Genomic DNA, 18,264 nt, shown 5'->3' on the forward strand with positions numbered 1-18,264 from the left:
TCCATCACCTGACTTAAACTATGGCTGTCCTTTGTGCATAAAAAGCTGCATGGGATATTTATAAGGTTTCTTTACATGTGGTCACATCTAACTGATGACTTTTTAACTGGTTGATCTCATTTGCATGATATTTCATTTTCCTGACAGTATTTGCTTGTATCATCCCTCAACTATGAGACTGCAGTTTGTGCCAGTAATGTCCACAACACAAACAGTAGCAGAATTACCCATTCCAAAGAGTTAAACCTTGCCTGTGATATAAATAGCATCTGCTGGAAAGATAGGTATGTATCCCAGAGACTACCCCGTTTATGGAACAGGCTCCCCATCCATGTGAAGCAGAGTTCCTCCCTAATCCAATTCAAGTGCAACTTGGACAATTGGATGGGAAACTGGAAATTCATCCCTGATTTGGCACCTGTGTCTCTGATGCAAACAAGTATCTGTAAATGGTTACTCTCCCAAGCCCCTGCTTACACTTATCAAGGGTATCAGAACTCATCAGAGATTTGGGATGCATGGCTAGGTTTAAAAAGGCCCTTGTGGTCGTTAGCCTAGTAAACACCTATGAACCTATAAAGTCAGCCTTTTAGGTTTTTTTCACCTTTTGTGTCAAACCATGGCATACACTTTTTCTTCCCTGTCGAAAAAAAAATCACTCTGCAGACTTATCCCTGAGCCAGCATAATTTCTGCAGGAGAGTACATAGCAAACTAGCATTAACTACACCCTTGGGCTGCTGTGTTGGCATGTAATTCTCCAATGAAGTAATTCTCCAGGGAAAAACATAGCAGGGGAAAGAGTGGTATATGAATCAGAAAACTGAAAGCTGGTTGCAGGAAGGAAGGCACCAAGCACAAAATGTAAGAACAAGCAGTTTATTCCAAAATAAAATGCTTTTCGTCACAGTAAATACTGTGACTTCTTCAAATAAAAACAACATTGAGAGCATGCCCTTAAGTAGTCAGTGAGCAGTAGTTAGTTAGGTAATTAACCAATATTAGTTAATCAGTTCATTTTATTCTTCTTGACAACAAATTGAAAACTAGTACTCATAGAAACTACAGTTTCTAAAGACTACAAAAGTGTCACAAACACATTTAGACACACCCACATGCAAAACTCAAACCCTAACCCTACAGAAGAAACAATACTAAATGTTCTTATACACCATAAAATACCTACAAAGGTTTCTGTACTTTATAAGTACCAAATATCTAAAATACTAAAATGACATGGTAAACCCATGTTCGTTCCTACTGTTGTTGATTTTTAAGATCTTATGTACAATTAATACATACTTTACATAAATTCTGTATGTAAAACCCTATCTAGCAAGGCTCTTTAATTTCAGAATACATACAAGAGAACATCTTTCATTTAAACCTGGATATTGCCCTGCATTGGTGTTCAACTGCCATAGTAATTCTAAACGTTCTAACTCTAGTGAAACTGGACCCCCCCATGTTACCGGGTACAATTTGGTCTATTGCCCTGAACAAAAACCTGTGATCCATGTATCCGCGGATATGTTTAGCTAGGACACTGTCTTCACTCGGTTTGCCTATGTGGTATAGATGTTCATATATTCTTTCCCGCAATTTCCTATCTGTTTTCCCTATATAGAATGCAGGACACATTTGGCATTGGGCTAGGTATATGACCCCTTTAGACTGGCAGTTTAATCTAAATCTGGTGGTGTATTGAGTGCCTTTGATCTTGAACTTCTGACCCACATCCATATGTTGACAGTACTTACACATACCACATTTATACATCCCACATCTACTGGCTAGTGTATTAGAGTTTCTTTCAACTAGATTTTTTTAATTAGCTCCTCTTTTGAAGATAATTCTAGGCGTGTGAGCCACTTTCTTACTTATAAAAATGTCTGACCATAGTAGGTCCCAGTTCTTCCTGATGATCCCACATAAGTCAAGAGCATCTACACTGAATGAAGTAACGAAATTGTTAAAATTACTAAAATTCTGGAGTACATTACTGTCGGTGTTCCCTTTAATATGTATACCTATAGTATCAGTGGGTGTATCAATTCGATTTTGACTTAAAATAGGTTTGTACACTCTGTTCGTACGCTTGTGAATCACCTCTTCAATAAGCAGATCCAACTTCTGTATAGGGTAACACACCTCCTAGTGAACATCTCCTTCAAGTTGTTACATTCTAAGTAGAAGTCTCTAACTAGGGAGGTCATCCTAGCTGCCCTGACCAACTGTCCTTTTACTACTGACTTCTTCTGGTGATAGGGGGTGACAGCTAGAAAAGTGCAAGAAACTATTAGTATAAGTTTCTTTTCTATATATACGTGCATTGTAGCATTCGCTGGTTGTATTTTACAAATCAGAACATCCAAGTATGATATGGAATTTGCACCAAATTGTGATGTAAACTGCAAAAAGTTGTCTCATTAAAGTAACTGACAATTGCATTAGCTGTGTCGTTGTCGCCTCTTATCACCATGAAGATGTCATCTAAGAATCCAGTGTAGTAGTGTACCTTGTCTTGGAACCAGTTGTTCTGTAGGACAAATTCGTGTTCCCAGTCAGCCCATTACTAAATTGGGGAAACTGGCGCCACACAGGGTCCCCATCGCTATCCCTGATAGTTGTAAAAGCAATCTTTTGTCAAAGATTACATAATTATTGGACAAAAGATACAACCAGTGAATGCTGCAACGCACGTATGTATAGAAAATAAATTTATTCTAATAGTTTCTTGCACTTTTCTAGCTGTCACCCCTACCACCAGAAGAAGTCAGTAGTAAAAGGACAGTTGGTCAGGGCAGCTAGAATGACCTCCCTAGATAGAGACTTCTACATAGAATGTAACAACTTGAAGGAGATGTTCACTGGGAGGGATTACCCTATACAGAATTGAGTCTGCTTATTGAAGAGGTGATTCATAAGCATACGAACGGAGTGTACAAACCTATTTTAAGTCAAAATCTTATTGATACACCAACTGATACTATAGGTATACATATTGAAGGGAACACAGACAGTATGTGTAAGTACTGTCAACATATGGATGTGGATCAGAAGTTCAAGATCAAAGGCACTCAATACACCACCAGATTTAGATTAAACTGCCAGTCTAAAGGGGTCATATACCTAGCCCAATGCCAAATGTGTCCCACATTCTATATAGGGAAAACAGATGAGAAATTGCGGGAAAGAATATATGAACATCTATACCACATAGGCAAATTGAGCGAAGACAGTGCCCTAGCTAAACATATCCGTGGATACATGGATCACAGGTTTTTGTTCAGGGCAATAGACCAAATTGTACCCGGTAACATGGGGGGGTCCAGTTTCACTAGAGTTAGAACGTTTAGAATTACTATGGCAGTTGAACACCAATGCAGGGCAATATCCAGGTTTAAATGAAAGATGTTCTCTTGTATGTATTCTGAAATTAAAGAGCCTTGCTAGATAGGGTTTTACATACAGAATTTATGTAAAGTATGTATTAATTGTACATAAGATCTTAAAAATCAACAACAGTAGGAACAAACATGGATTTACCATGTCATTTTAGTATTTTAGAAATTTGGTACTTATAAAGTACAGAAACCTTTGTAGGTATTTTATGGTATATAAGAACATTTAGTATTGTTTCTTCTGTAGGGTTAGGGTTTGAGTTTGTCATGTGGGTGTGTCTAAATGTGTTTGTGACACTTTTGTAGTCTTTAGAAACTGTAGTTTCTATGAGTACTAGTTTTCAATTTGTTGTCAAGAAGAATGAAATGAACTGATTAACTAATATTGGTTAATTACCTAACTAATTAACTACTGCTCACTGACTACTTAAGGGCATGCTCTTAATGTTGTTTTTATCTGAAGAAGTCACAGTATTTACTGTGACGAAAAGCACTTCATTTTGTATTAAACTGCTTGTTCTTACGTTTTGTGTTTGGTGTCTTCCTTCCTGCAACCAGTTTTTACTTTTGTGTTCTTTCATCGGCTTGTGTCTTTTGGATATGAATCAGAAAGACTGAGCAAGATGCAGAAAGATTTCTACTTAAAGCTTCTACTTCGCAGTAAGCCTTTCTGAATTCTGCCCTGAAAGTAATGCTAATAGACTGAAAGTGGTTTTGAAACGGTGATAAAAAGAAGATGGTGCATGGAATTCTGCTTTTATATGAGACTGGAGTCACAGAAGCTCATGACAGGCATTACTATCAAAGTGCCAGTGAATATTTCAAAACCAGGTAAAGTGAATGGTGTGAGTGAGTGGAAGTCCACTTGGAGTACTGCTTCAAGGGTCTTCCCAGAAATAGAACCATATCTGACCTTTTGAGCTTCACTGTCAGGGTCACTTACGGTTACATGGCAGTAGCTCAGCAGTGTTATCTTTGCAGCTAATTCCAACAAGCTGTAAGTCAGTCACTGTTTTTTTCACTGTGCTGCACACGTCTGGAAACTTCTGAGTATTTCCATGCATTTACTGTCGAGATAGGAGACTTTGGTCTTTTAACAGTGACAGGATATTAGTTTGCTTTGCATCCCTAGTGAGTGCATATTATTTTGATAAAATACCAAAGTGTAAAATGCATAATACCTGGTGGGTTTCATCTTAATTACGTGCAGTGTGAATGTCACTGCATGTGCCAGTATGTTACTCAATACCTGGTATTTCTTGCCATAGCATCTCCCACTTGAAGTTGTTTATAACTTGGCTACTAGTTGTTGAATTAATCACAGCAAGGGAAAGGACCATCTTATCGTAAACCGCACAGTTAGAATGTGTGGGTAATGTGTGTGAATGTTTGTCTGTGCATTTGTACATGCCGTGCACTGTACTTTCTGTCACATGATACATCTGTGGGATAATTTTAGGCTGTGCCTGTACAAGGATACTAATAGACCAAGACATTGCTGTTATTGTCCTGTAGTGTGCAAATGTTCCAATGTTAAGTTCTTTATAGTCTGTAACTGTGCAGTTCTTTCATTTGGTATATGTGCAAAGTAAATCCAAACGAGCAGTGCAGGTTTACATGTGGATGTAAATGATTATGGAGTTTTTCATCTGTAGCTGGTAGTGAAGTCCGGCAGAAGGGTTGCACTGCTGACAACTGTTGATGTGGATCTGAGGAAAAAGCTGTCGGTCTCATCTGCTGGTAAATGTCTACACTTCAGTGGTTTTCTATATTTAACACTGTGTGTGTGTGTGTGTGTGTGTGTGTGTGTGTGTGTGTGTGTGTCCAAATATTAATGTTTAGGTCTTTCTGCATTAACAAACGTAGGGTACAGCTGATTGTAAAACTTTGTTTGGCAAATGGTGTAAAAGTCTGAGACACATTGCACACTGATCTTGAAAACAGATAAGTCTGACTTTAAGCTTATTCCCATTATATGCTGACTGGTATGGCTTGCTTGTTGTCAAGAAAATTTGTAATGCTTACTGCATAACAAGGCAGGCATTATCTTGCATTCATGAAAGCCTTCTAGGCTGTTATGCTTTATGCATAGTAACTTCTGAGAAGTCCATTGTGTTTCCCGACAGTAATACTTGAGACAGACTCGAAAATGAAAGGACACACATACTACCACTCAGAATGACATGTACAGGTGGAACGGTAATAATTTCAGTTGCTATATTTTGCTTTCATGGAGTCACACAAATGCAGTTGTCTTTGTTTCAGAACTGAATAAAAATGTTTACTTAAAGTGGTAAGTCCATTAAACATGCGTACCCTTTTGGCTGCCTTTGGAAGACTGGTTTAAGTTACTCATTTATTTTTTTCCTAACCATTTGGGTGGGCTAGTTCAGGACCCCTTTTCAGCCATAACCCAGACACGCAAGACATGTAAATTAATCAGCATTAGTAAATGCCTTGCAATAATTCATTATATCCCACAATGCACAGAAACAAATAATGAGAAAAACTTGATGACAGTAACTAGCTGAAAGGTGAAGCATGAATTAACTGCCCAGTACGTCATTAATGTGGTGCAGACATGGCATATGTATTAATATAATGAAAGGAAGTATCGACTTGTGGGTGCTTAACTACTGCTTTCTTACACAATATTCAAATGTAGACTAATGGAATCAGATGATTTACCCAGTCTCTGTTTAAATGTTGCGTAACGCAGCAGTGGTTAAATGTCCACAGATCTGCATTTATTGGCAGTTCACAGTCTTAACCACTTCACGTACAATGCCATTTTCCATTGCTACTTCACATTTATAATGAGTCATGGGATGTAACAAACATTAACCATGGCAACTCCATGTGTAAGGAACATATTACTGTAAGAAACATTAATTACAACTCATAGTCTTGTCTCTTGTAAAGATAGTGCTTTGTATTTGTAAGTCGCAATCATAACATCTGCTACAATGACTGAAACATCATACTTACAGGCAAGACACAAATGTTCAAGTACCACGTAATACACTGAAACAAAACTGACTTGAGAACTTAATGATGTGTAAAAATGACAACGGTACATCTTACATAGAGATATTTACGTCTAATATGTATTTATTTAGGATAGTCTCAAAGCCACCTTTGCTCACATACTGATAAGGTGATCTTACATAGTATTCTGATGTGGTCTTGCTTCATTTACAACCCCTTTGCCTGAGGGTATTACTGAATCACATCTTATACAGTGGCACACTAGTTTAGTGGCAGGGACATTTGAAAGTGGTGGGCCATCTTATCTGTTGGGATGGGGGTTCAAAGTAAAGTCATGTTTAGGTTAGTTTCTCAAAGCCTACAGGCAAGACTGGAGTCTCAGCATCAGTGGTTGTCAACAGTCAACACTCACACCTGCTGTTATCTAGCTGGCAGTTGACAAAGAGGTCACAGTGTCTGTCTGCGCTGAGGGTAGACAGTTGCACTGGAAAAATGTTATCACCACGCTTCACGTCTGTCTCTAAACAATGCAGGATACCTCCCAGTTCAAGGTCAGTAACACACCAGGCTGTACTTTTACAGCCATGCTGAAAAGCTAGCCATGTACAGATTTTTAGGTCAAGAACTGCAAGCAAGTTTATGCAGGTGCAAAACTGGACTTGCTGTAGTATATTACATTATCAACCAAAAATTATCACGGTATAAAAAACATAAGCTACTTACAAACATGCTATGCTGTTTTACATGAACTCTTACTTATGATGCTGTGCAGAAAAAATGAAGTGTTTTGATGTAGAAAAAAAGTGCTTAGGTACAGAAAATAACATGCATAGTAAATAAATGTGTATTAGAAATCCTTCAGTTTCTCAAACATGCTGATATAGCACATGGCTTGGCTATTTGCTCAGTTTAGATGTGTAAAACAAAAGGTTTTCATTTGCTTTTGGTAGGTGGCATATACTGACTGGTTTACCATGTGTAGTCAGTGTGTCGGGAAGTTAGATTTATTTATTTACTGACATTTGTTTACTGGGAAAGTCTGACTGGGTTGTAAGATCCCATTTTCAGCAGATGCCTGAGGAGAAAAGCTATATTTAACAGAGAAAATTAAAAAAAATGTTAAAGACATTACATAAAAAAATAGTTAAAAATTATACATTTCAGAAATAATCAGCAATACTGTAAGACATAGAGATATACCAAACATATGTCACAAATAGCAACCGTACTTATGACATTTACGGAAAATTTAATTGTAACAGCTGTGGTGTTGTGTACGTCGCTGTTTGCCAAGCATGCTAATGTTTTTATGTCAGTAAAACGGAACGTCATTTTAAGCAAAGAATGTATGAACATCAGTACAATATCAGCAAACACATTTGTACTAATGCTTTGGTGAAACATGTTATTGAGAATCATGACCACCTCTTCCACTACTTAGTTATTGAACAAGTTACTAAATATGTTAGAGGTGGACCTTGGTCCTTGAGATTGGAAGAAAAAGAACTGGCCTGGCAATTGAGGCTGCAGTGTTTACTGTCTAAAAGAGTATAGGCTAGTAGTTGTAGTATTGTTCCCCACCCTCCCTGTTGGTGTCTTGCTGTTGTACTTGATGGCTTTGCAGTTGCCTGCTCCTACTGTAAATTTGATCTGGGACACTCCTCCCAGTCTAGTGTCATTAGTTCATTCTACCTAATACAGAGAGAACATTTGAGAAGGCCAACCCACTTAGTTTGTTAACCTTGAATTATCTTCAGCTTCTCCTCTCTCCCTTTCCTTTACAAAAAAAAAAAAAAAAAAACTGCTAGAATCTCCCTGTGTTCTGCTCAACTGTAACAAAAAAATGTACGCTTGTTTCCTACCTTTCCTGTAACTAGTCTAGTCCAATTACAGATTTGCTATATCCAGGACTGTTTGTAAGCTTCTGAGCCCCTCAAGCCTGTCTGTGCTGGAGGGAAGCCTGCTAGCTTATCAGTGGGAGTGGTAAGAACTAGGTAACATATCTACCACATAAGGAGTGGTTCTGGATCAGAAATTTTAGTTATTGGCCGTTTGGGCAGTTTTTCCATCTCTCTCAACTTTCTGAGTTAAAAGCCCGCATTTGCAGTTGTTTCCCCCTTTCCTGTAACTAGTCTAGTCCTGGATACAGATGTGCTGTATCCAGGACTGTTTGTAGGCTCCTGAAGGCCCCAAGCCTTTCTGTGTTGGAGGGAAGCCTGCTAGCTTATCAGTGGGAGTGGTAAGCACCGGGTAACCTATTTACCACATAAGGAGTGGTTTCTGGCCCAGAAATTGTAGTTATTGTCCGTTTGGGCAATTTTTCCATCTCTCTCAACTTTCTGATTTAAAAGCCTGCATTTGCACTTGTTTCTTTCCTGTAACTAGTCTAATTCATATACAGATTCTTAGTTTTAGCACTTGAATTTGCGTATTCATGCTCAGCACTTGTTCAGAACTTGTTGTAAGCACTAAATAAGCTACAAATTGCTACAGCACTCAACCTTCCTCATTACCTAGAGGAAAACAGTTTTTGTACTTAATTTCCTCACTTGCTTAGAAAAAAACAGCTCTTGTACTCACTTTCCTCACTTGTCTAGAGGAAAATACTTTTTTATTCAGGCATGTCTAAGGGTCAGCTCCCATTGTTCTCTCCTGTCATTCTGATGAATCTGGGCATCTTGAGGCAATGTAACATTTGCCTCATGTACACAGAAAATCCTCTCCTCCTACCACCCAACACTACAACCTGTGAGAGATGCACTTATCTAGCCAAGCTGGAGGTAAAGCTCTCTCCAACCAAGACTGAACCACACTACACTCATCACATAGTCCCACTAAACCTGCACCACCAAAATCCACACATAGAAACACAAAAACATTAGCGGAGGCTCTCAATAATAATCGGCTCAAGCAACAGAGACCTCCAAAGCAGAAACACAAGCAAACTCCACCCCAACACAACCCAAATGACACATAGCCCATAGACTCTGTGCCACTCAACCACAGCCCATAAGGCAAAACAACGTACCCAACACACTAGTCATAGGTGACTCTATAGTCAGGCACACTGATGTCCCACTCACCAGGCTAAACAAGGAGAAGGTTACTGTCAGCTGCCTGTCAGGTGCCAGGATCCGCCACATAACCCACGCACTCAGGTCACTCCGTAACAAGTGCAAATATGACTCTGTCATTGTCCATGTTGGTGTGAATGACCTGAGATGTACATCCCTGAACTACATGAAAAGAGACATGGAAGAGCTCTCCAATCTTGTAGCCCAGGCAGGTATGACCCTAGCCCTGAGTAGCATCCTGCCATTGCCCAGAATGATACTGCAGTGCAAGGACAAAATGATTGGCTTCAACAATTGGCAAAGTTTCTGGTGTCATTCTAAAGGGATCCAGTATCTGCCTGCCTGGGACGACATGGTCGACAAACCACAATGCTTTGCCAGAGATGGCCTGCACCTGTCACCCCTGGGATACCAGATATTGGCTAAGGCTCTTGCAGCCCCTATAGTGCCTTTTTTAGGCAAGGTTCAAATGACAAATTCACCACTGTAACAGTAACAGTCAAGCAAAAACTGAGGGTAATGCTACTCAGTGCTAGAAGTCTAAATCTCAAAATGCACTCCCTCGAGGCACTCCTTAAAATGGAGAACATTGATATCTGTGCAGTCACTGAGACCTGTTTCAAGACTGCAGAGAGCATCCCTGCATTACCAGGCTGTAACTTGTACCACACTTTTCAGCCATCTAACCTGGACCGGAATACCAAAGGCAGAGGTGGGTCCATATTCATTAAGGACATCCACACCTCCAGGATAGTTGCTTAGCATAATGCATCCAAGGTTATCCAAGTGCAACTAACTCTGGGCAAAACTGCAATCCAAATTGTAGCTTGCTACAGATCCCTCACCATGCCCCAGGATTCCCACTCCTCTTTTCTTGATATACTGGAAAATGTTAGGTTCAACCAAACACCCTAATAATGGTCGATTTCAACTACTCCACCATTAACTGGGAAAACTACTCATGTACCAACTCCTTCACTCAACGCTTTCTGGAATTCATAAATTCCAATGCCCTGGATCAACTTATCCACACCCCCACCAGGGCCAACAGTATCCTAGACCTAGTCATTGCCAACATGAGTGACCAGTGTTCCACACCTGAAGTCAACTCCTCGGTGGTCAGATCCGACCATAAGCTAATCAACCCAGATATCCACATCCTGCCCTCACCCCCTCATTAAGGAAACCACAGTAAAACATTTCTCCAAAGCCAACTTCATGCTTCTTAAGACAGAAGTGGTTAACTTCATGACACCCATGCAGATGGACAATACAGTTATGACTGCTGAATCCTACACAAATGCACTATATAAGCACTTACATGAGTGCATGGATCATGCTATCCCAAACAGAACCAAGACGCTATCCTCCAAAAAAAGGAAGCCAATCTGGTGGTCCCCTGTCATAAACAAACTCTACAACAGAAGGAAGAAACTGTTGCAAAAGAGAGTAAAATCTCATGAGTGGAGGAGTTCCCTGGTCAGCCTCGGTAAGAAGCTGAGATCCCTTATAAGATCCTCCAAAGCTAGCTATGAAAACAAAATTGCCACTGATTCTAGGGACAACCACAAAGCATTCTATAGCTATGTCAAGATACTCAATGGCAACACTCAGATCTGCTCTGAATTACAGCACAAGGGCATGAAAATCATAGAACCAACTGATATTGTCAACATCCTGGCAGATGTTCAGTGCTAACATTACCCACTTCACCCTCTAAAGGGCCCAAATCTATACAGGAAGAATGCAGAGTCCCTGTAATCACAACTATGCAGGTAAAAGCTGCACTCCCTAAAGCCAAAAACACAGCATCCATGGACAGGACAACATCCAAGGCTGCATTTTACATGAACTTCAGAACAAACTGGCTCCCCGCCTAAGCACCATGTTCAATCATAGCCTCACATCAGTCTTTGTGCCCACTGTATGGTGCACAGCAACAGTTATCCCACTCCACAAAGGGGGAGCCACCACTGATCCTAGGAGCTGTCGCTGTATTAGCCTGATGAGCCTGGTCTCTAAGGCTATGGAATGTATCATCATGGAACTCATAAACAAAGACATTGGTAACCTCCAAACTCTGGACCCCACCCAGTTTGGGTTTGTGAAAGGCAGATCATGCCTACAGAACCTGATCGACTTCTTTGAGGCAGTCACCAAAGCCATAGACAAGGGTAGGGTGGTTCACACAGCCTATCTTGACCTCGCCAAGGCTTTTGACACCATCCCCCATTCTGGAATTATAGCTAAACTCACTAAACTAGGTATAAATCCCTACGTCACAAGATGGGTCGCCAACTGGCTGACTGACAGAACCCACAGTGTAAAAGTTGCAGACTCCAAATCTGACTTCAGACTAGTGACAAGTGGAGTACCACAGGGTTCAGTCATGGGACCTCTCCTGTTTGGTATCTACTTCTCTGAATTACAGGCTAACACAGAAGGACTTTGGCTAATGAAGTTCATAGAACACTGCAAACTAGGAGCCATAGTCGAGTCCCCAAATGATGTGGACATCCTACAGAAGGGCCTCATTGAGACAGATATCTGGTGTCAGAGCCATGGCCTCAAGTTCAATGCCAAAAAGTGCATTGTCATCCCCTTTGGTCAAAACTCTGTACCCATGAGCTACCACGTAGGCGGCAGTCTACTTAATGATGAATGTGTGACGAGACCTTGGGACCCAGGTGGACAGTAGTCTCTCCTTTGATAATCACATCGCCACAGTAGTCAGGAAATCCTTCTATGTGGCACTCCTCATCACAAAAGGGTTTTCATCCAGGAAAAAAGAGGTCATTGTTCCCCTCTACTGGACACTCATTAGACCCATTATAGAGTACAATGCCCCTTTTGGAATGTACCTCACAAGACATCCGCAGCAGCTGAAAAGGCCACAGAAGAATCTCACAAAGAGGATTACTGGCCTCAAACAGATGCCGTACACGACCGTCTCAAAAAACGCCAGCTTTACTCTGTAGCATATCTCCTACTCCGAGGTGATCTCTGCCTAACATATAAAGTTATGTCAAACCCAGAGCTGTTGGACATGCTACACCTAAAGAAATTCCAGTCCCTCCGAGCTACAAACTCTAGGGAGCTAAACCTTGTCATTACAATAAACAGGATATGCTGGAGGGATAGATTCCTGTCCCAGAGACATCCCATACTCTGGAACAAGCTACCAATCTATGTCAAGCAAAGTTCCTCATTAGCACTCTTCAAGAAAAATCTTGATGAGTGGATGGGAAATAGGAAATACACCCCAGGGATCACTTCTGTGGCTCTGCTCAACAGGTACACAGGAAAATAACTTTCTTGGGTGGCGTAAGCCAGGGAGCCTTGTTGGCTAGGCTTACTTAGGCCCGAGGGCTGATAGCCTAGTACTTACCTATGAATGCATATGCGTATCCAGGTCTTAACGATCATTGTTGCTTAAAATGTATTTTGAAACTTAAATCTCTTGAGAGATGATTGACCTCTTATTTTAGAATTCTTTAGTATTAGATTATTGAATTTTATTATTATGTATATTTTTTGTTATACATTTTTATATACTGTTAATATTTCTTATAGCACGTATTGTGTGATATGTATTGCACACAGTTGTCTGCCTTTTAGCCAGTTTAAGAGGGTGTATGACTTTAAGACTTTAATTACTTTTATGATGTCATAATTTACCAAAAATATTTAACTTGTGCATTTTGATTTTGAAATTTCTCTGAAGAAGTTCCTGTATGAAAACTGAACGAAAGCGCTAACATAAAGTTTTGGAAATTGCCCTTGCCTTTGTGGTTTTCATTATATGTCACAAAGAACAATGAGAAAAAAACAAAGTAAAACATTATATAGAATTCTGGAGAGCGTCCTTTTGGCAGTTCACAGTAGTAATAAGTAAATGTCATTTGTTTAGTTTAATTGCAAATAGAAAGGGAGAAAGAGAGCGATTAGGATAATTAGTATAAATTGTTGAGGAGGTGATAGGAAGAGGTTACGTAAAGTGGTAGAGAGGGTAGAATAGCCAGGTGAAGATGAGGGAGTGGTGATGGGTGGACAGTCTGTACAGGTAGGGGTGGAGAAAAGGAGAATGGTCTTCAACCTGGGGAATAGCATGAGCATAGGTGGTCTTTCAGAGGATGCTTTAAGAATGGATGGTACGATGTTCATCGTGTTTCACTGTTGCAGTCATTACACTTGGGTTATCCTGCTGGCAGGCTACCTGCAGTCGGCCAGAATTCCAAAGTCTAGGTCCGGCGTCGGTTGCTGTCGCCTCCTCCCTGACATCAGTGCACCAGGGGTATAAAAGATGCAGCCAACGCCATTTTCTTCAGTTTTTCTTGCCGCTCGGTGCCCGAAGCAAAAGCAGTTTGCAAGTGCTGGTCGGCCGATTCCTTAGATTTTCAGAATCGAATTTCTGATCCGAAGTCTTCATTACAGCTAAGTACCCCATTGGGGAAACTTTTTTCTTGCTCCAGACCGATGTCAGAAAAAGTTAATCATTGTATTTCTTGTGGGAAGCAAATACCTCATAAGGATTTTCATTCTTACTGTATACCTTGCCTAGGCCCAGACCACAACGTTGCTTGTTGCCGTTTTTGTGCTAGATTTAACCAGTGCACTATCAAGCTTCTGTACAATTTTGCCTTTCATTACTTCGGCCGAAGATTTAATTATACTATGCCATCGGAACAACCGACGAACGGAGTTTCTAAAAAAACGCAAGGATAAAGACAAGGACAGGCATCCGAGGTCCAAAACCAACAATGAGGCTTCCACTAAGCTACTCGTTGGTTCGCCGGTTCTCAGTGAGGCACTTTTGCAGCCCCTGGCACCTGCTACCTCAGAGCCACAGGCCATTCCCGACTCCCACGTGGAGCCGACTGGGCCTTTGGAAACTCAAGGTATTGGATCCTCGGAAACAGTCCCCTCAGATGGGTCTGGAGCTGCTGTGCAGGCATTGGCTTCTGAGGGTGTTTTCAGACCAACACAGTTATATGTAAAGCCATCTTCAGCTTCAAAGCCAAAGACTAAAGCAGCTCTAAAGACAAAGAAACAAGTACAGCATTCTCCAGGACAAACTTCCATGCCTAAAAAACAAATGCTCAAAATGGCCGAAGACCTTATTAGTTTGATCAGGGGTTCCCATCCCCCTCCTGATAAGAGGCCTAGGCAAAAGACTGAATATGAATATTCAGATCAGGTTTCCATTTCCTCTGATTCCTCCTCTGATGTAGAATACTCTCTTCCTCCCTATGAGGATTCTGATGCTGAAGAATCTATTCCTTCAGCTTCTCCTTCAGAAGATTACTCTTTTGGGGAAACCCTGCATACCATGAGGGAGCATTTCCACTGGGAGAGCCAGGATTACCTCAGAATCTAAGAAAAGGCTCACAGATTTTCTTTTACTTCTGCAGCACAGGCCCCTTGCTATTCCCCCTGTTCTGGACATTGAGGATGATGTTTTTTCAGAGTCCGACCTGTCTCCAGACTCCATACCTCCTGCACCAGTTAAGCCAGACAGATACTACAGGGTTCCAGATTCCCATATATTTTTATATAAAAATCCTGCAGCTGAGCCAGAGACCATTTCCCAGGGTCCTAAGGGTGCCAAGGATTCCACTGCAAAAAACCCTGTCCCCTCTGATAGAGATTCAAGGGCACTGGACAGATGGGATAAAAAAGTTTACACTTCAGCTACTTTGGCCGTAAGGGCCTTAAATTGTCAATTTCATATGCTTAAATATCAGCAATACTTAATGTCACTATTACAACAAAAATGTTGACTAATTCTGACTGTCAAAACAACAAGGAAATGCAGGATTTATTGTATGCAGCTGAACAGGTGGGAAAACATACTTTGCAATGTGATTTTGATTCTTTGGAGGCCTCTTGTAGGGCCGCTGTGATGGGTTCTGTGATTAGAAGGCATGCTTGGTTAAAGGAACAGAATCTGCCTGATCATGTTAAAGCAAAATTATTAGATGCTCCATTACAGCATGATACTTTGTTTGGTGTTAAGGCAGAAGAGGTGTTGAAGAAAATGGAGGATAAAGCGAAATCTATGCAAACAGTTAAAGATTTCTTACAGGTACAGCCACCCAGATTTAGCAGAAACTGGCCTTCAAAAAATGTGTCCTTTCCAGTATCAGATAGGCTACAAAGAGGCAGATACAGATACCCTAGAGGCAGAGTCCAGCCCCAAGGCTCATACAGGCCTAAACAATGGGGTGCTTCCACCTCCAGAAGTGGAGAAGACAAATCTCAACCTTATAGGAAACAGTCACAATGACTTTCCTCTACCACTTCCAAGCACTTACCTTTTGGAAGCTCCCTTAGGGGAAAACTAGCACTTTTTCAACAAAACTGGCACATGATTACACAGGACAAACTGGTCTTGAATATAGTGTCCCATGGCTACAGGTTCCATTTTCACACCCTGCCAAAGGCAAGAGGCATGCCAGACCTGCCACACAACCAATGGACAGAGGCACAAAAGCAAGTTTCTTCCCTCATGGACATGGGCGCCATTCAGCAAGTACCACTTCAGGAGCAGGGACAAGGATTTTACTCAAGACTCTTCTTGGTACCCAGAAAGGACAAAGCCTGGAGACCAATACTGGACCTGTCTATTCTAAACACTTTTCTGGAAGTTTCAAAATGTTAACTCTGCAGCAACGTCTGCCCATGCTGGGTAACAAGGCTTGGCTCGTAACTTTGGACCTAAAGGAGGCATACCTGCATGTTCCAGTCAGACAATCTTGTAGAAGATACCTCAGATTCGTAGCTGGCTCAATGCACTACCAATTCTCTGCACTGGCCTTTGGCTTATCTACTGCGCCCAGGGTCTTCACAAAATGCCTGGCACCAGTAATTGTTTTCTGCAGACAAAGAGGAATTCAAATATTTCCCTACTTGGATGACTGCCTTATTCAAGCAGAGAACAAGGACATTCTACTGAAACATCTGGCATTTGTAAAAAGATTGCTAAATTGCCTGGGTTACACAGTAAACGAAAAGAAATCACAACTAGTACCCTCTCAAGAGATAATATTCCTGGGTGCAAGCTTAAATACAACTGCCCAGATGGCTTATCTCATGCCAGGCAAACAAAGTCAACTAACTTCTTACTTCAAATTGTTGGCAACAAAGACCCAGTTATCTGCAAGAAAAATTCTGCAGGCTTTGGGCTTCATGGCATCCTGCATTCTTCTAATTCCATATGCCAGACTGCATATGAGGAAACTACAATAGTATCTAAAAAGTGTTTGGACTCAACATTGCCACAGCCTGGAAACATTAGTATCCCTCATTCCCTGCCTGCAACAGGAATTTCGATGGTGGGCACAGGCCTGTCACCACAACAAGGGACAGCCATTCTCCCTACCCACAGCCAGGCAGCCAATAACAACAGATGCATCAAACTATGCCTGGGGGGCACACATGGCAGGAAAATGTATTCAGGGTACATTGTCCACAAGCCAAATGCATTTTCATATCAATCAAAAAGAGATGCTGGCTGTTCAGAATGCCCTAACAGCTTTCAAGGATCTACTTCTTCCAGGACAACTTCTGATAAACACGGACAATACTACAGTCATGTGGTACATAAACATGCAAGGAGGCACACATTCCTACCCCCTCTGCAGACAAGCCATGACTTTGTGGGACACAGCATTGACTTATCAAGTACACCTGCAAGCACAAGTCCTGCCAGGAAAGAAAAATACTCTGGCAGACGAACTAAGCAGAAACCTAACGGATGCCCACGAGTGGCAACTGGATCCACAAGTCTTCAGCATGATAACAAAGAAATGGGGATGCCCGGACATAGATCTATTTGCCTCCCCTCACAACTGCCATCTACAAAGATTCTGCACAGGGACTTATCACAAGCAAGCATGGAAAGTGGATGCTCTATCATTCACCTGGAAAAAACCTTAGTGTATGCCTTTCCACCTCTGCCTCTCCTCCTCAAGGTACTCCTAAAGGTCAGACAAGAGAAGCCAAAAATGATTCTGATTGCCCCAGACTGGCCCTGCCAGCACTGGCATCCAATCCTAAAGATCTTGTCTCAAGGCCCAGCCTGGACATTACCTCTGCTTCCTCATTTACTGACTCAACGAAACAATCAGATTTGGCACAACCAACTCAGGGCCCTAAATCTGGCAGCATGGCGAATAATGTAGCCATTCATAACACAACTCTCTCTAAAGCAGTGATGGATGTTATTTTGGAGGCCAGGAGGCCCAGTACCAGAAAATCTTATGCAGAAAAATGGATGAGATTCTGTGCCTGGAACCAGGCACAAGGAATTGACACGATTGTACCAAGTATTTCTCAGATTTTGCAATATCTAACTGAGATGCTGGACAAAGGCCTATCTTTTTAATCAATTAAAATCGATGCCTCTGCCATTTCAGCTCATTACAATATGGAACCACCTATTTTTTCACATCCATTGCTAAGACAGTACCTCAGAGGGGCCAAAAACATAAGACCCCCAAGGAGCGCACCAATACCTGCATGGGATCCCAACTATGCCTTGGAAAAACTAGCACTGCCACCTTTTGAGCCAGCCAATACAGCTGAAATAAAGTTCTTATCATGGAAAACAGCTCTGCTCCTAGCAATAACCTCTGCAAGACGAGTCTCAGAGTTACAGGCACTCATGGTTGTGGAGCCTTTTATCATTTTTCATCAAGACAAGGTTTCTCTGAGGACAAACCCAACTTTTATGCCTAAGGTAGTGTCCAGTGTGGCCCTTAACCAAACAATTAATTTGCCCACCATTTATCCAAACCC

The 18,264-nt window shown here is 41.3% G+C and overlaps 1 protein-coding gene across 1 annotated transcript in view; it reads left to right on the forward strand.

Moving 5' to 3' along the window:
- Positions 1 to 18,264, forward strand: part of PIK3C2B (phosphatidylinositol-4-phosphate 3-kinase catalytic subunit type 2 beta) — a 1,063,900-nt gene that overhangs the window by 622,976 nt on the left and 422,660 nt on the right. The gene's annotated exons all lie outside the window — the stretch shown is intronic.

The sequence above is a fragment of the Protopterus annectens genome, chromosome 7.part0 (genome assembly GCF_019279795.1).
Source record: "Protopterus annectens isolate FY-2018-M chromosome 7.part0, PAN1.0, whole genome shotgun sequence".
NCBI lineage: Eukaryota > Metazoa > Chordata > Ceratodontiformes > Protopteridae > Protopterus > Protopterus annectens.